The sequence below is a fragment of the Gorilla gorilla genome, chromosome 3, assembly GCF_029281585.2.
Source record: "Gorilla gorilla gorilla isolate KB3781 chromosome 3, NHGRI_mGorGor1-v2.1_pri, whole genome shotgun sequence".
Taxonomy (NCBI): domain Eukaryota; kingdom Metazoa; phylum Chordata; class Mammalia; order Primates; family Hominidae; genus Gorilla; species Gorilla gorilla.
The window spans coordinates 200,805,206-200,825,421 of NC_073227.2; the positions used below are offsets into that span (position 1 = coordinate 200,805,206).

The 20,216-nt window shown below is 34.9% G+C and overlaps 1 long non-coding RNA gene across 1 annotated transcript; it reads right to left on the bottom strand.

Moving 5' to 3' along the window:
- Positions 1-10,941: 10,941 nt before the first annotated feature.
- Positions 10,942-19,215, bottom strand: LOC129532952 (uncharacterized). Its single transcript, XR_008678929.2, has 4 exons — positions 19,145-19,215; positions 18,653-18,772; positions 11,470-11,629; positions 10,942-11,020 (listed from the first exon to the last, which is right to left on the bottom strand). It is a non-coding gene; the product is annotated as an uncharacterized lncRNA (long non-coding RNA).
- Between the last annotated feature and the right edge of the window lie 1,001 nt (positions 19,216-20,216).

Below are 20,216 nucleotides of genomic sequence, written 5' to 3' on the forward strand. Positions count from 1 at the left end.
TGTATCCTACCACTTAGCTATAATTGCGTTTTCAGTGCCATGATTTTTTGTCAGTTCTTTAAGATTTTCTATACAGTCAGGTCATCTGCAAATGATTACAGTTTTATACATTTTCCCAATATGTATGCTTTTTGTTTCCTTTTGTCATCTTATGCATTTTCTAGAATTTATAGTACAATGTTACCAATGAGGGATGAGAAGGGACATACTTGCCTTGTTCCTGACTTAGCAGGAAAATTCAGAGTTTTTCATCAAGTATGGTATTAGCTATAGGTCTTTAGTAGATGTTCTTTATCAATTTGAGGATGTTCTCTAATCCTAGTTTGAAGAGAGTTTTCATCATAAGTGGTTTTGAATTCTGTCAAGGTATTTTTTCTTATTGATATAATCATGTGATTTTTCTTCATTAGTCTATAGACACGATGGATTACATTAATTGATTTTCATATGTTGAACCAGTCTTGCATACCTGGAATGAATTTCACTTTGACATGATGTATATTCATTTTATACATTTGTTGGTTTCAATTTGCTACTATTTTATTGAAGATTTTTGCATCTAGGTTTATGAGAGATACTGGTCTGTAGTTAGTTTTCTATTCTTGCAATATTTTTGTCTAGTTGTAGTATAAGGTGATGGATGATGTTTGCCTCACAGCATGAGTTAGAAAGTATGCCTTCTCCTTCTATCTTCTGGAGGAAAATGTGGAAAATTGGTGTAGTTTATTCCTTAAATGTTCAGTAGAATTCACCAGTGAATCCAGCAAGGCCTGGTGTTTTCTCTTTTGGAAGTTTACAAGTTATTAATTCAATTTTTTAATAGATACAGGCCTATTCAGATTGTTTATTTCTTGTTGTGTGAGTTTTGGCAGATTGTGTCCTTCAAGGAATTGGTCCATTTTATCTAGGTTATCAAATTTATAGGCAAAGAGTTGTTCATAGTATTCCTTTATTATCCTTTTTATGTCCATGGCATCTGCAGTAATAACTTCTCTTTAATTTCTGATATTAGTAATTGGCATCCTCTAACATTTTTTTCTCAGTCAGCCTTGGCTTATTGATTTTATTGGTCTTTTTAAAGAATGAGGTTTTGATTGTTGATTTTCCCTATTTCCTCTTTTCAATTCCATTGACCTCTGCTCTGATTGTCATTTATGTCTTTTCTCCTGCTTACTTTAAATTAAGTTTGCTCTTCTTTTCCAAATTTTCTAAAGCAGTAGCTTAGATTATTGGGTTTGGATCTTTCTTCTTTTCTAATTAATGCATTCGATGCTATAAATTTCCCATTAAGCACTGCTTTCACTACATATCACAAATTTTGATAAGTTACATTTTCATTTTAATTTAGTTCAAAATATTTTTATATTGATCTTGAGATTTCTTATTTGTCCTATATATCATTTAAAAGTATGTTGTGTAATCTCCAAGTATTTTGGAATCTTTCAAGTGACTTTCTGTTATTGATTTCCAGTTTAATTACATTTTGGTCTGAGAGCAGATGGTATATAATTTCTATTTTACATTTGTTGGGTGTGTTTTATGGTCCTCAATGTGGCATATCTTGGTGAACATTCCACGTGAGCTAGGGAAGAATGTGTACTATTTTATTTGATAATGTAGTCTATAGATATGAATCATATCTAGTTAGCTGATGGTGCTATTAAATATAGCTATGTCCCAGTATATTTTCTTCCTACTGCATCTATTTCTGATAAGAGGTATGCTATGATCTGCAACTATAATAGTGGATTCATGTATGTCTCTTTGCAGTTCTATGCGTTTTTGCTTCACATATTTTGAACCTTTAATGTTAGGTACCTGTATGTTAAGGATTGTTATGTCTTCATGAAAAATTGACCCCTTTATCTTCATGTAGTGCTCCTCTTTATGGCTGATAAATTTTCTTGCTCAGAATCTGTCTGCTCTTTCTGAAATTAATATAGGCACTTCCATTTTTATTGGTATTGGCATGCTATATTCTTTCTTTCTTCATTTACTTCTAATCTATATGTATTCTTATGTTTAAAATGGAGGTTTTGTAGATAATATGTAGTTGAGTCTTGTTTTATGATCCACTCTGACAATGTCTTTTAATCAAAGTTTAAGGTGATTATTGATGAGTTTGGATTAATAGCTACCATATTTATTACTGTTTTCTATTTGTTGCTCTTGTTCTTTGTTCCTGTTTTTGTCTTCCACACATTTTCTGCCTTCTGTGATTTTAACTGAACATTTTATTATTCCATTTTATCTTCTTTCCTATCATATCCACTTTTTTTAAATTTTGTCTTTGCCTATTTATTTTTCACTTTTTTAGCGCTTTCCCTAGAGCTTGGGATATACATTTACAACTAATCCAAGTTCACTTTCCAATAACATTACTCAGCTTTCCTGGTAATACAAGCACTTTATAAGAATAACATATACCCAGTTCCACTCTTCTGTTCCTTGTATCATTGCTGTCAATCATTTCACTTAGACATAAGCATATATATACATATACAGGTAAGCATACATGATAGAGAACATTATTGCTATTATTATCTTGAATAATTTTTTATCTGATTAACTGATAACTTATTTATTAAATAATAAAAAAAGGGTTTCTTTTACGTTCACTCACTCATTTTCTGATGCTCCTTCCTTTTTATATAGAATCAATTTACTGATCTATATTGTTCTTTCTTCATGAAGAACTTCTTTTAAGTCTTCTTGCACAGTGGTTCTATTTGCAACACATTTCCTCGATTTTTGTTTGTCTAAGAAATAATTTATTTCTTCTTCACTTCTGAAAAATAATTTGTACCGTATAGAATTCTAGGTTGGTGTGGTTTCTTTCTCTTAATGCTTTAAACATCTGACTCCACTCTCTTCTTGTTTGCAGGATTTCTGAAGAGAAGTCAGATGTAATACTAATATTTTCCTTTCTATATTTATGGTGTTTTTTCCCCTCTGGCTTCTTTCAAGATTTTTGACTGAGCTTTGATTTTCTGAAATTTGGATATACTACTAAGTGCAATATTGTGGGTTTTTTGGCATTTATATTTTTTGCTTGTTGTTTTTTGAGGTTTCTGGGTCTGTGGTTTGGTGTGTGACATTAATTTGGGGGAAAATGTCAGTAATTATTGCTACAGATATCACTTCTTTTCCTTTCTTTTTTCTCTTTCCAGTATTTTCTTTGTACATGTGTTACACTTTTTGCAGCTGCCCCAGAGTTCTTGGATATTGTGTTCTGTTTTTTATTTTTCTATCTTTTTTCTCTTTTCTTTGCAGTTTTGGAAATTTTCACTGCTCTATCCTCAAGCTCAGATATTTTTTCCTTAGCTGTGTCCAGTTCAGTAAAGCATCCACCAAAAGCATTCTTCATTTCTATTACAGCATTTTTAGCATTTAATTTTTACTTTTTCTTAGAATTTCCATCTCCCTGCTTATAGTATCTGTTTATTCTTGCATGTTGTACACTTTTCTCATTAAAAGCCTTAGCATATTATATAATAGTTTTTTTTAAAATTCTGATCTGAAAATCCCAATATTCCTGACCTGACTCTAGTGCTGATGCTTTTTTTTTTGCTTTTTTTTTTCTTTTCTGAGACGAAGTCTTGCTCCATCACCCAGGCTGGAGTGCAGTGGCCTGATGTCGGCTCACTGCAACCTCCGCCTCCTGGATTCAAGCAATTCTCCTGTCTCAGCCTCCCGAGTAGCTGGGACTACAGGTGGAAGCCACCACGCCCAGCTAATTTTTGTATTTTTATTAGAGATAGGGTTTCACCTTGGTGGTCAGGCTGGTCTCGAACTACCGAGCTCAGGTGATCCACCCATGCCTTTAAACTTTGTTTCTGCCTTTTAATAATTTTTTGTTGAAAGTCAGGCATAATGTCCTGGGTGAAAGAAACTACTAGAATTGGGTATTTCCCTCTCCCTAGATGCACTGGGCTCTAACATACTCCTAGCAGGTTAAGCTCTTGTAAAATATTTTCTCCTGAGAGCAGGTTTTGCTAAAAAGAAGAGAATGCTCTGTTGTATTTCAAAATGTTTACTTTTCCCCTTCCCCAGAAACGTAAGGGGTGACTGTGATACCTGGTAGAGTTCCTGACGGTAAAATTCACAAAGGTAGGAGAACCTCCCTATGACTGGGTTTCTGTGAAGTTTTTGAATCTCCAACTTGTTCACACTAGCCTCTAGCAATTCATCGATTACTTTCAGATTTTCCAACCTGACCCTGGTTCCCAGGAGATTTCCGTTCCTGGGTTTCTACTGTGGTACATTGTGAGTCCCTGTATCCACTTATCTGTCCTCCTAGTTGTGAGCTCACTTCTACGTTGCATCTTAGAAGAGTTGTTGACTTTTTTTAGTTTGCGTGTTTTTACTTATCACGACAGAGTGACGACTTCTAAACTCCTTACATGCTAGATTAGGACCTGGAAGTTATTCAAGTTTCTAGAAATCTGTTTTAAAAGGGGCTGCATTTTTATTTAGTAGTGGGCTCTGCAAATTATATATGCCGGGCTGTTAGTGTTTCCAGGGACTTGATATTCTCTTTCTCGGTCTCAGTCTCACTCTCATATCTCACTAGGTAATCTCATACATGCCAGCAGTTTAAACACCAGTCCTCTGACGACTCCCAGATTTATTATCCCCTACTGCCTATTTTATATCTATAGTTTAATATTTAATAAAAGTCTGAAATACTATATGCCAAAAACAAATGCATATTTTCTCCTTGAAGATTTTTTATCATCATAATAGGATCACCACCTTCCTAATCACACATAGCATTGTTTTTAAATCTGAGAATTATTTATTTGTCCTTGTATTCTCCTCAAACTCCGCAATGAATCCAACAGAAGATCCCTGTCAGCTCTACCACCAAAACCAATCTCAAAACAGAACTCCTCTCACTATCTCTCCTACTATTGTCCTGGTATAAGCTGCCTCCAGCTCTCTGACCAATATTATATAAATCCATGTATATGAAGTGTTCATAAAAAGCAAATTTACAGAGACAGGAGGCAGATTAATGGTTGTCTGAGCTGCTGGTGGTGGGATTCTTTGTAAATAAGTGTGAGGCATCATGGAGGAGTGAGGGAGTATGTTCGAAAACAGATTCATAATGATAGTTAAGCTGCTTGTTAAAGTTGCTAAATATTATTGAAGTATACACTTGCGATGGGTGAATTTTATGGTATTTAAAATATACCTCAAAAACATTCTTAGAAAACGACAAAAACCATAACAAATAAAACTTCTCAACTGGATTCTCACTGTTAAATGTACACCTACAAAATGCATTCTTCATTTAGCACCCACAGTAAAAATCAGATCAATCGCTCTCTCTGAGTCTTCCAACAACTTCTCATCCCAACTAGAATGTGTTCCCGATGCCCTTGCTGACATCTCTGATTTCATATTCTACTATGTCCTCAGCACATTCTACATGTATTTGATTTGTTTTTGTTTCTTGAACTGGACAAGCTTGTTCCTGACTTAGGCTCTCATATTTCTTATTTTCTTTGCTCCTTAGTAGGCTGTTTCTCATTATTCAGCCCTAATATCAGAGCTCAGAGGAGCTTCCCAGATTACCCAGCCAATATAGAGCCCTACTACACACCAAACACCCTCCATCATTTTATCCTTGAATATAGAGCCCTGCCTACATGCCAACACCCTCCATTACTATTATCCTAGCCTTTATAGAGACTACCTACACACCGAACACGCTCAGTCATTTTATCCTTGAATATACAGCCCTACTACACACCGAACACCCTCCATCATTTTATCCTAGCCAATATAGAACCACATCTACACACAGAACAGCCCCAATCGTTTTATCTTTGAATATAGAGCCCTACCTACACACCAAACACCCTCCATCAGTTTATCCTAGCCAATATTACACACTGAACACCCTCCATCAATTTGTCTTAGCGCATTTTCTCCAAACAATTTATTGCTCTCTGAAATTCTTATTTCTCTGCTTATGTCTTTAGTTTTGCTACTTTCAGCAGAATGACATTCCTTAAAAGCAAGAGTTTGGCTTATTTTGTTCACTACCAAATCCTTAGTGTCAGAATAATATCTGGTATATAATAGGGGCTCTGTATATACTTTTTGATTTACTTATTGACATTAGAAATAAACCAAAAGAAGGAATTGAAAATACACCTTTATTGTATAAGCAAAAGAAAAGACACCTAAGAAACAAGAGCACATCTCTTCCTAAATACTGTGCCATCTTTTATAATGTCCATAATACAAATGGCCCCCATGTCAGATTTTTTATTCACATTCTTCATCATTATAATCTTAATAATACTACTTAACACTCTTAGCATGTTCCATCTTCAAACTGCTTTATAAATGATAACTGACATCAATTAATTAGTCATTATCAATTGATTTGTTGAATTAATCTCACTTCTAAAATTTCATTTTTATTGAAGATAATTAAGAAGGTGTCCAAACAGGATCTCAGACCATATCTAATCATATCTCCTGTGCATATACTGTGTCTCATTAAGAAATGGAAAATTCTTTTTTCCTAGTATATTTCTAAATTAGTACTGTTAAAATGACCTTCAGCTAACACCTAATTTATTCATAGTCTCTGACTTTTCTTTCTAGATCTAAAAAATCTTTAAAATGTTCTATGATAATGCATTTTTCTATCATAACCAGAAAGGCTCATAGGTGAGCAGAATAAACTCACTTTCTCTTCCTTTTTGTCTTCAATACACCTTTAATTTTCTATCTCAGTAATAATGTGTGAGTAGCATTATTGTGTTTTATTACACTTTAATTGTCTCAAATTTGTAATATTTATAATTAACTCAAAAATTTGTACCAACTCTAAATTTTATATATTACACTGCATAAAGAATTTCTAAGATGTAAACTTTGCTCTCTAGGTGTTTCCATTATTCAAAACTAGGTTAAATTCATCTCTTCCTCCTTCTGTGAACCCTCAGAAACAAAATATTAACAAAGTAAAGTGATGAAAGCATAGAAAGCACTTTTACTGATATTTATAGAGAATTTAATGCTTTCACATCCTTCCTTAAGAGGGATGAGAGAAGATATTTTAAACACTTTACAACCCAGTTTAAATGTCAGTTTTGTATTATTTAAGTGTGAATTATAGAAAACTAATGACACTCATTGAATAGCACTTTTACAAATTCTCAGTATTTGTGTTTGTTATCTTATCTCTAACTGTCAGTAACAGCAAAATGAATCTTATTTGAACTATTCTATGGGGGTTGCTAGTCAATATAACAAAAATAACAAAATGTCAAAATGACTTGGTTAATCTTACTAAAAAAGCATAAAATAATGTTGTCTTAGTTTTACGTTTTTTAAAAAAGAACACTGGATTTAAATTTGGAGTCTTATTATTTCCATATTTAGGTAACTATATTCACAGTACAATCTTAAGTCTAATTAAAAAAAAATATTTTCTCCTGAATCTGCTTCTGTAATCTAATTCACTCAAATTCTAGCAAAACAAAAACAATTAGAAACTCTAAAAGTTAACAATGTTTTATATGAGCCTATTAAACATTATTTCTTATTGAATGAGTTCATTAAATGCAATTGTGTAATACCTGTCAAAAAAATTAAAACCAACTAATATGAATAATTGACTATATGATTGTCTTTATTTTGCTGTTATGAGCAAAAAACCCCATAATAAAATATAAAAATGCAAATTTGATTTTTCTCTGAATAGGGCACATAATGTATATGAATAAAATCACAATAAAATATGAATACAATTTACAAAAATATTTATGATTATTCTTTTTCTAGTTGATCTCCATTCAAATCAGGTATGTTAAGTTTACACGGTTAATATCAAATTATAGTTTTGAATAAATGATAGTCATTTTAGTTTGAATGTAAATTTATACATTAATAGAGTAACAGGGGGAAATTCTTATCTTCAATTTTCTTATAATAGAAACAGTATGTGTGTGTGTGTGTGTTTTTATAAGCATATAATGTTCCACCAGATAATAATGTTTTAGTCACATATACTATGTGGATCACATATACTATGGTGGTCCCATAAGAGTATAATGGAGCATACATGCAACCTGATATATGGCACTTGATATTGCCACTGCAGATCAAGAAGAAATGATTGATATTCAGCAATGATGTTGAGACATTTGGTTTTTCATATTTTAAAAATCTATATAAATAAAAACACATATACTATCTGGGATTGTGTGAGTACACTCTACGATGTTTGCACAATGACATAATTGTCTAAGAATGCATTTATTAGAGTGTATCCCCATAATTAAGGGGGATACATATTTTAGAATATATCCTGATTATAGTGCATGGCTGTATGTGTGTGTGTGTGTGTGTGTGTGTGTGTGTGTATGATATGGTTTGTCTGTGTTTCCCAGAGGTCTAGGAGCAAAAAGTGGTTTCGTGGGCTGGGCCCAGGATCCCTGTGCTGTGTGCAGCCTAGGGATTTGGTGCCTTGCATCCCAGCTGCTCCAGCTGTGGCTGGAAGGGGTCAACATAGAGCTCAGGCCATGGTGCAAGCTCAGAGGGTGCAAGCCCCAAGCCTTGGCATCTTCCACATGGTGTCAAACCTGCAAGTGCACAGAAGTCAACAATTGGGGTTTGGAAACCTCTGCCTAGATTTCAGAGGATGCATGTAAATGCCCGGATGACCAGGCAGAAGTTTGCTGCAGGGGTGGGGCCCTCCTGGAGAACCTCTGCTAGGGCAGTGTAAAAGGGAAACATAAGGTCAGAACCCCCACACAGAGTCCCTACTCCCTAGTGGAGCTGTGAGAAGAGGGCCACTGTCCTTCAGACCCCAGAATGGTAGATGCACCACAGCTTGCACTGTGCACCTGGAAAAGCCACAGACACTCAAGGACAGCCCGTGAAAGCAGACAGGAGGTAGGCTATACCCAGCAAAGCCATAGGGGAGAGCTGTACAAGGCCATGGGAGCCCACCTCTTGCATCAGTGTGATCTGGATGTGAGACATGGAGTTAAAGGACATCATTCTGGAGCTTTAAGATTTGACTACCCACCAGATTTCAGACTTGCATGGGGTCTGTAGCCCCTTTGTTTGGCCAAATTCTCCCCTTTGCAATGGCTATGTTTACCCATGCCTGTACCCCCATTGTATCTAGGAAGTATAACTAACGTGCTTTTGATTTTACAGGCTTGTAGGCAGAAGGGACTTGCCTTGTCTCAAATGAAACTTTGGACTGTAGACTTTTGAGTTAAGGCTGAAATGAGTTAAGACTTTGAGGGACAGATGGGAACACATGATTGGTTTTGAAATATGAGGACATGAGTTTTGGGAGGTGCCAGAGGTGGAATGATATAGTTTGGCCATGTCCCCACCCAAATGTCATCTTGAATTCCCATCTGCATTGGGAGGAACCCAGTGGGAGGCAACTGAATCACCGGGGCAGGTCTTTCCTGTGCTGTTCTTATGAGAGTGAGTAAATCTCACAAGATCTAATGGTTTTAAAAAGGGGAGTTTTTCTGCTCAAGCTCTCTTCTCTCATCTGCCATGATGCAAGACATGCCTTTCACGAACTTCCACCATGATTGTGAAGCCTCCCCAGCCATGTGGAACTGTAAGTCCAATAAACCTGTTTCTTTTGTAAATTTCTTTTCTTGTGCCTTATCAGCATCTGATAAAGTTTCCTAATGCTATCTTAACAATGTACCATGGTCTGGTGTGCTTAAAACAACAAAAATTTACTTTCTCCGTTCGAAAATCAAGGAAGAGGCAGAGTTGATGCAACTGGAGGCTATGAAGGAGAATGTGTTTTCCTGCCTCTCTCCTAGGTTCTGATAGTTCCCAGCACGTCTTGGTGTTCCTTGGCCTGTAGGCACATAAACCCAATCTCTGCCTCCATCATCATATCTCATTCTCCCTGTGTATCTCCACATCCAAATCTTCCTCTTCTTATAAGAGAAGACACTTCTCATAATTTTAGCAGCACTATTCAACCCAGTATACTATATTTTAGGAAAATTGGGAACCTCAATAACATGAGATATTAACAAACTAACTTGGAGTTTAATTATTAATATATCAACCTAATATTTGGAACTTCATAGATGTAACTTCTTGAATTTGAGAAATAACTGGGAAAAATGGCATAAAATATTTTGGCATCTTCACTTTTAACAACATGAAAAAACTATCATGCTAATTATAAATATTAGACTATTTTACTAACAGAATTTACTACTGAGGTATAGTGATCAAACAGTAAATGTGAATTAAGCTTCAAATTTTAACTGAAGGAATTGAACTGAGCAATAACTTACATTTGGATATCACAAGTATTATTCTACTTACTTCCCACTCCCTCTCTCTAACACACATATGTTTTTATTTAGTCCATTTTAGCACCTAAGGAAATTGCAACTAAGATACATTCAGTTAATTACTTGATTCACGCAGAAACTAGGAGACAGAGATAAGGCTTAAAGGTGTATTTGAGCATGAGTTTTGTTTTACTACATTCTTCTTCAATAACTTTTGGCTCTTTGCTATTTATTTTAGTTATTACATCTTTCTTCTTTTCCTGGAATATAAAGGTTATTTATTATTGAACATGTCTATATTCTTTTCTATCTTGAAAGTGGTCTAGCATAAAGTCTACTGGAGAAAGACAACATGATAATATCAACAGCATTAAAGCGTAATCGACAAAACAGAAATGGAAATCATATAATATCTATATGCTGGTATAAACATGTAGGTCTCTGGACGCTTACAACTATAAATTTTATTTTTAAAGAAATTATTTTAAACAGTTGGTTGGTCATATAATCATTGAGTATTAAAAAAAAGAACCAGGCTTAGGGCAAAGAAGAATGTTCATCAAAATCAAAAGTGAGATTCATGTCATTACTGCTGTTACCCTTGGGGCCATGATACTACTTACTGCAGCGTCTTCTGTCAGTTCTTCACGTGTTCTTGCCAAGCGGGGGTGAGTAAGGGAATGGGCCTAGGGTGGGGGGCTCTGTAGGAGGATAAAAATAGAATTGGTGGGTCCATCTACCAGTCAGAAAATTCCTGGAGCAGTTTAAAATGACTTATGACAATAATTATTACATTAATATTTATAATATCTGTGGGCAATAGCTTGAAATATCCTTATTATTTTTAGATTGGGGAACCTAAGATTAACATATTAAATAACTTGCGCACATGGCAAACACATCCTGAACTGGGAACAAGGTTCCCAGAACAAGATTTAGTACTTCTACTTTCTTAAAGTACAGGAAATCTTTCACCAAAGTCAGAATTCTAGCTCCAGATAGGCCTCTTAAAGTCTCAGAGGCTCCCATTACAAGGCAGTAAAGTGGTAAGCATGCTAGACTTGGCCTGCCCCTCTGGATTAAAATCCAGCCTCTAGCTAGGCTACCTCTTCCCTCCTCCCCAGTGCATGAGTTTCTGCAAGTTGCTTACCTTCTCTGAGCCTCATAGCTGCCCAACACTTCTGCTTCGCTGTGTTGTTCCGACAATCGAATGAGAATGTATGTACATGAAAATGCTAAGCCTAACAGTTTGGCACGTAACAGGCACTCCTGGAAACATTCAAGTCAGTTCATTACATCCACACATGCCTCTGGGAAACAAGATTGCAAGCCACAGTTAGAAGTCTATTCCTACCTTTAATGATGCTCAGATTAAGTCCCCAAAAACCATTCATTTAACAAGTCTGTTGCTCTCAGCCTGGTGTGCTTGAAGTATATTAAAAAGCACCTATTTGCCTCCTGCTGAAAGTCAGGAGTAAAACATGACTAACCCAGTAAGTCAGCCAGTTAGAATATGCCAGTAGTGTCTTCCTCAGAGCGGGCTTTGCCCTCACTCCCACAAAGTGGACAGGCCACACTTGTAAGTCTCAAATGGGGCTACAGTCGACAGCGATGTTAAGCAGAAAGGAAGGTGTAAAATAAATATCAAAGCGTTTCTGTCAGAGGGGTAACACCAACCCAGAAATTATAGCTTAAGAAGTTTTATTCACTTGATTCAACTACCAATTAACAGTACAACTATTAACCTTTTGTGAAATTTCTTTACATAAGATTAGCATAATTTATATACTTAAACATTTTGTTGTAGAAATCTATATTTCATTCCAGTAGTCCTAAGACTCAAATGTAGTTTTAAGGTCATAAATATTTCAAAGAATGTGTTATATTTTATCTATTACATGTATTTTATCTCTAAGTCATATAAACTATGATCTTGATTCAAAATTATAGTAAAATTGAAAGCATCAATCCCTCTCCCACAAATATCATAGTTTATTTTATATAATTGATTACATAAAAAGAAAGATGTATGCTTTTTGAATTTTGGAATATTTGAAGGTACTTTTTAAGATGTTTTCCTACTTACAACATCTGCAAATCTTTCATGTGATATTTCCTTCTTTTTTGTAATGAAAAAAGTCTATAAAATATAACTACTAAGAATCTGACTATTCTGTGATGTTATTTTAAACAACAAAACACCAAAAAATGAAAATAAGAAAGAAAGAAAAAAAAAAACCTTTGTAGTCAACTCCAAAAGGAAACATTTTCAGACAGGGTGGATGGGGAGTATACTATGTAAATTACAGGGAGTTAAAAGGCTTCTCTCGAGACTAGAGATACCTTTATTCACAGAGCACTCACCAAGAGCTGCCTCTTGGCTTCCCGTCAAGCTTCACCTGATCATCTAGGAAAGTATACCACCTCAGAGTTTATTTGTAATCTAAGTGATAGATATATCAATTCAAAAACAATTTCAGAACTGCGATTTGTTGTCCCAGGTAAGTATAGTTTGCAATTAACCCCATTGTTTCTGTGAATCAGAGTTTGTACATTAAAAGAAAAAACATATATTTTTTTATTTTATATATAAAATATATGTATTTATCTATAAAAAATATAAATATATATTTTCTTAGCACTAACAATGAAAACTGCTATAATCAAAGGTTCTGGTGATCTATTGCACAGCATGGTAACTATAGTTAATTATACTGTATTGTGTATCTTAACATGTTTTTATTATTAAAATTTAATTTAATTAATGTTAGCTATTTTAAATAGCTTATATTAATTTTAAATATTCTCAGCACAAAGAAATGATAAGTATTTGCGCTGGTGGATACATTAATTAGCCTGATTTGATCATTCCAATATGTATACATATATCTAAACACCACATTATACTCCATAAATAGGTACAATTATTATTTGTCAATTAAAAAAAAATTTCAACAAAAAAGCTCAAGCCATTTCCAACACATTTATATATCAAATAGATTAAATTTGTCCTAAAATAAGTTTCTTGTCCATCATATTAAATGCAAAAAAAAATAAATGGAAATATTCAATTGCTTTCACAAAGCATCAATGATTACTACGTTGTGTTTTATGAAGTAGGACTTCTGTAAATCACAAATTTTCTATTATTATTCTTCAATTATTTACATGAGTGCTGATGACTTAAAATTTCTGAAGGGCATATGTTGACATAGATAGTGTAGATGTGAACAATATATAACTAAATCCTATGTCACATCTCTTATACACCTATATTATTATTATTATGAAGATATTATTTTTATTATTATATGAAGAAACTGAATGCTAATGTGAAAATAAATAGCTGTTAATAGATGATGACAATATAATAAATTATTTATATATAAATTTATCTAAACCCTTCTAAATCAATTTATGTTTTCACATTTTACCACATTTTAGAATAAACAGGCACCACAGATTTACTAGCTATGTAAATATAGTAAAACCGTGTCTTACAGAAATCAGCTTTCTAGAATGCCTCAAAAACCATGATAAGGCTGAGTGCAGTGGCTCATGCCTGTAATCCCAGCACTCTGGGAGGCTGAGGCAGAAGAATCATTTGAGGTCAGGAGTTTGAGGCTAGCCTGACCAACATAGTGAAACTCTGTCTCTACTAAAAATACAAAAAAAAAAAAAATTACCCGGGCGTGGTGCTGCACCCCTGTAGTCCCAGCTACATGGTAGGCTGAGGCAGGAGAATCACTTGAACCCAGAGGCAGAGGTTGCAGTGAGCTCAGATTGTGCCACTGCACTCCAGCCTGGGCAACAGAGTGAGACTCCGGCTCAAAAAACAAAAACAAAAACCATGATTAAAAACTGCCACTAGTACACCCACACCCCAAAGACATCACAGTGGCTTTGATGTAATTAGAACAGCCTCCAATACACAACATAAACCAGAAGAGAGAGAGAATGAGAGAGAGAGAAGGAAGAGGAAAAGGAAACAGAGGAGAAAAAGAGGAAAGGAAAGGAAGAGAAAAGCAGGATGGGAAAGAAGGAGAGAGAAAGTGAGGGAGGGAGGGAAGGCAAGGGAGGAAGGAAGTCTAATCCAAATTTTAAAGAGTATACCTTATGTCTTGTGGTTTGCTATCACATAAGAGAGGGAAAGTAAGTTTTTATGTATTTGAAGTCAATTTTTTAACAAGTAGGCTTTTTACACAAAAGCTTATAAACCACAATAGAAGACACGGGCAAAAAAAAAAGTCAAAAAAGAAAAACGAAGATATTGCTAGTAGTTTGAACAGAATTAAAGGTTGCAACAACTATAGTAACCATAGACATTGATGGCAGAAATCTTCCAATGAACGAATGACACAGAAAGTGAAGCAAAGTTTCCTTAGGGGTTCTACTGCCCTGGGAGCTTGAGGTGATTCATGTCTATGGGTATGCACTGGGGGTATGTCCACTGTGGGTAAAGAGAACAGACATCTGCACTTCAGGGACCACCAAACTGAGTCTCTTTATAACATCGCAGAAAAAGACTAGGTTGGCTGTTTTTGAATGTGCTGGTTCTACAGGAAACCGGAAAACAAAGCATCTGATAAATGGGAATTTCATCATCCTAGAACATCAATGTTTACTCTACCACAAGGGTTAAGCCAACACAGGGATAGACAAAGTAGCTTTTGTTTGACCAACTGGCTTATCCTGAAAGAAAGATCATTTCAGAACCCTAGGCATGCCTCGGGATGGAAAACGGTCCGTTGCTGGACAGCTGTGGAATTCACCCTGAAGAAGCAGGGTTATTGGTAGGGAACGTATTTGTTGTCCTCTTGCTCTCTGGTTACTCCAGACACTTTGTTGGTACACTTCGTGAATTAGGTTTTAATTTGGAAATTTAAATATTACTTCACAAGATGGTTTTGGGAAAAATCAATCCATTGTCCATGACTTCCACTACTTCACAAGATGGTTTTGGGAAAAATCAATCCATTGTCCATGACTTCCAATCAATAATTTGTCTTAAAATAATGTTTGGAATATAACTTATGATGGCATTCTGTTCACAGAATAATATTTGGAGCCGTTATTCTCACCTGCTGTCACTGCCACACTCTGAGGCCAGCATGCAAGTGATTAACTAAACCTTCTGACTCCTCCCTCCCTGAGATATCTAGAAATTCCTCTTCCTCTTCTGCCTTCAGTGACACATTGAACTACTCTGTGAAGAGGTACACACTTCTCACGGTCTTCATAGTGACTATTTGCTTCTCAGATAAACTCACTAAACGGTGAACTCTTTTAAGCAAACCGCATTATTCATCTTTAATTCCCTTGGTGTAGCTTTACGTATTTTAGTATTTTTGTTTTTCTTTCAAATGGGTTCATGTCATATCAACATGCTTTAATTCATTTTATTCCACATTAAATATGAAAATGGATCAGTTTTTAGAATATAAAAAGTGAATTTATTAAAAATGTTGGGACATAAAATCTGTTTAAATTTTAAAAGAGAAATTTATATTTTATAGTTTTCTAAATATTAGTGAGTTTTCTAAACTTTTTACAAGTTTATTTGACATCTTAAATTTTGAAATTTGAAAAATTTCTTGTTAAGCACAAAGCAAAGATATTGAAAAAAATACTTTTGCTGTTAAAGGCATTTTTGAACTATTTGATCTTTGAAATTTCCTTTCCATTACCCCTTTTGTTAGACATTAATGCAGAAAAAAATGTTTCCTTAATATAATATTTCCCACACTGATGTCAAACTGATCAGCTAGAGGCAAACCACTGATTTTTTTTCTAAATAAAGGGTCTTCGCTACAAGAATCTTATAAATTGCTAGCTTAAACTGAAACAATTATTATTACGATAAGATACAAATCTCAGAAAGTCTAACAAGGTAAATTCAATCTGTACATTCTACAATTTCAAGGAGAGATGCTATAGTCTATCAAATAGCTCTAACATTCCCTAAAACATTGATCTCTATACATTGATACTACCCTCATCTTCCACTAGAATTTAACACAGAACCTCTTAAATTTGTAAAGAACAGCTGCTTAGAGGGGCTTATTTTATATAACATGAAGTCTGTAAACCCAGCACTTTGAGGGGCTGAGGTGGGCAGATCACCTGAGGTCAGGAGTTTCAGACCAGACTGGCCAACACGGTGAAACCCCATGTCTACTAAAAATACAAAACTTAGCCAGGGGTGGTGATGTGCAACTGTAATCTCAGCTACTTGGGAGGCTGAGGCAGGAGAATCGCTTGAACTTGGGAGGCGGAGGTTGCAGTGAGCCAAGATTGCACCACTGCTCCAGCAGGGGCGACAGAGCGAGACTCCATCTCAAAAAAAAGATGTTGAAAAGGGCAATGAAATCTAGGCACAGATGAAGAACTAATGTGGACAACGCCAAAAATGAAGCATTTGAAATGCACCTGGTGTTCATCTTTTTGTAGAAACTTTATATGTAGCAAGTATAAGGCCATTTCCTACTATCACGACATCTCTGCTTATCTAGATGTTGCAAAAATTCAATTAATTTCAATAGTATCTAGGTCTTCAAAGACCATATACAATCTCTAGGCAATATTTTTGCAATGTATTAGCCAGATGTGAAATAAGAGCTATGAATCAGTAATTTTCTGACTCAATATCACAGTATGTATGGTCTGATGTCTCCATCCACGTGGAGGAAAACGAATGCAGACTTCCCTCAATCAATATATGATGTAAAGATGCAGTAATTTAGATCATCTTATGTTAGGTTTGTTTAATTCTGCCCAGCCAACCTTTATGTTTTGCTCCAACGTGTTTTTTCTTCTGAGAAATTAGAAATATATATTGCAAAGTAATCACATTTCTTCCTCAAAATAATTGATTGCATTTCCTTATCTGTTAATAACTTCTCCCTAAAATGCATGACTTTTATTAAGAAATCCAACTGTCTTGCCTGTTACAAAACTCAATTCATATCTCAGCAGAGTTAAAGATGTCATAGAGCATTCACAGTGGATGTATTCATTAGAAAAGAGAAAGTAGGCTGGGCAAGGTGGCTCATGCCTGTAATCGCAGCACTTTGGGAGGCCAGGGTGGGTGGATCATGAGTTCAGGAGTTCGAGACCAGCCTGACCAACATGGTGAAACCCTGTCTCTACTAAAAATACAAAAATTAGCCAGGTGTGGTGGCAGGCACCTGCAATCCCAGGAGCACACCACCTGATGCTGAGGCAGGAGAATCGTTTGAACCCAGGAAGTGGAGGTTGCAGTGAGCTAAGATAGAGCCTTTGCACTCCAGCCTGGGCGACAGAGTGAGACTTCGTCTCAAAAAAAGAAAAAAAAAATAAAGGTAGCTAGAGAAGAGTGTGTGTGTGTGTGTGTGTGTGTGTGTGTGTGTGTTTTAAGGCAGGTGGCATGTGAGTTCAGGTTATATGATGAATGTAATGTAAGAAAGAAGAGAAGTAAATTATTTTATCCAGGCATCCTCCAGTATATTCTTCTTAGCACTTCCATTTTCTTATGCATATTGCTTCTTTCTGTCTTTTTCCTATTGATTTGGACATATCCACAAGTTAAAAAAAAATGAAATTTTTGTCCTCCATCGTTTTAGACACTACAATCAATTCACTTTACTCCAGTCTTGGATTAAATGTTTAAATTCAAATTTAAAAATAAATTCCCAAATCTAAATCTGGCAATAGTTAAAGATACAGGAAATTATCACATATATTTCATAAAGATTATTAAGCAAAAGGAATTTTGAATTTTAAAATATAGGTAGCATCCACCTAATTTACCCAGAGATGGTGGTGATTTTCTTTCTATTTAGTGGTTTAATGGTGTTAGTGTTTAACGCAAGCTGTTTTTGCTGCTAGTGGTCATTAAATTTTTTTTTGTTTATGTATTTTTTACTTCTAAAAAACTTCAGTTAGATTAAGAATGCTATCTTTCTCATTTGTCTCTGGTTTCTGTTTGTTTTTTTTTAATAATTCGATAGGAAGAAAAGTTCATGTAATGCAAATTCTTCATGAACAGTAAAGATTTTGAATGCAGGACAGTGTAGTGAGTATGGTAAGACCTTGGCAAGGAATATGTGATTTCTATTTAGCTCTTCCTAAAGATAAAGTGGCCAAAGAAATCCTTCAATGAACATGACATTATTCTGGAGGAAGTAGGAACGACTGAAAGGAAATCTGTGAAGGGCAACTTGAGAAAGTGAACTGAAACTAGAATTTTCCAAGTTAACTGCACCTTCAAACCTTGCACGTTACAAGGTGCTTCTTCTCAAACGAATATTCTACTTTATATTCAAATTAAATCTAAAGTCATTAGCAGCACTTACATTAGAGCCTCTTCCTGTGATGCCACTGTTCGCCTGAGAGAAAATTGAGTTAGGAAAAAGAAGTTTGGTTTGATGAAGTACAGTTGCAAAATTACGTCAGTGTCTGTGCCAGTTTATGACCTGGAAAATAAATAAGAAGCAGCAGTTTCATTATCGTATTTTCATTCAAGATTTTTATATTGGAAATGATCATTTATAAACGCTAAAGCCAAAAAATTATTACAAATCTTGATTTCAGTTCATGTTCCCTTAAAATAGAAGAGTCTTCCAGTGTGCCTATTTCTGACTCAAAATGTGGAAAAACAGAGTGTCATTTCTCAAAGGTAACAACCCCACCACTGCTCTGCCCGAGGACTTTATTAGATTTAATACTGAGAGCTCACAGTCAGCTACCGCCATGAATCCCTTGAAAGCTAGAAACTTGGATTATCTTTTATCTACATTTCTATTACAGAGACTGTTGTTAACCTTCCATTCCCAACTTGAACCTACTTAATGGCGTTGCCAACCAGCAGCAGCACCTCTGAGAGCCTCCAGCAAAATAAAAGCTAACCTAAGTAACATCTTAGGTGTTAATGTAGGTTTCCAAGAAGAAAGGTAATCTGATCTTTTAACATTCTGTTTGTACTTGCAAAGTGTAGCATTATGACATAGCTTCTGGGAGATCAGCATGTGGATCATTTTGCAACTTTCAGAGGTGATTGAAATGTTTCAAATTAGAGTCCTGAAATAAAAGAGCTCATGGCCAGGGGGATTGTCACTTCACAGAGTGGAAAATGAGGTTTACTAGTTACTAAATTAGCAGAAATAATAGAATTGGTAGGAATAACTTAGCTATGTGTTATTGGATCTTTTTTTTCTTTTATTTACTTGGAGATAATTTAAAAGATGACAAGTATGGTGAAAGTTTAACTCTTCATTACATAACTTCAATTTTTCTGGATATTTATACACTGCGAACAGGAATACACACCAGAATGCTTCAGGTTTATGTAAGCATGCTCATAATTACTCACTTTTCCTCATGGATTTAAACTAGAAGACACATATTTTTAAATTTTTCCTTTTAGACACGTGTAAATTATGGAAAGAGTAGTTTTTCTCAATATAACAGAAAATGGGAATTTTATCTATGGATAAAAGTGACACAAGTCATTTGACAGAACAGTTCTTTATTGTGTATCCCCAGGGCAGCATGCTTTTATTAAATATATAAATCATTACTTTATTATTGATAAAACTGATTAGTTAACAGAAAAGATTAATGTAGGTGAGAATTTTGTTGCATATAGTTCAATATTCGTATTCTACATTTAGAAATAATACTTGAGGAAGTATTCTACTGAAGATGTATATTTAATTTGAAGGAAAAATTATGCAAATAGGCAAAAATAAAAATATTAAATTTACTCTTTATTTCTGATCTTTTTTACAATGACATCCAATGTTACAACTAACTTTCCAACAAATAAGAGAACCCTTTTCTTTCGTGTTAGATTATCCCAAACTGAAATGCAGGAAAGATTGCACACCACTCTCAATGAAACTGACCTGTCATTCATGG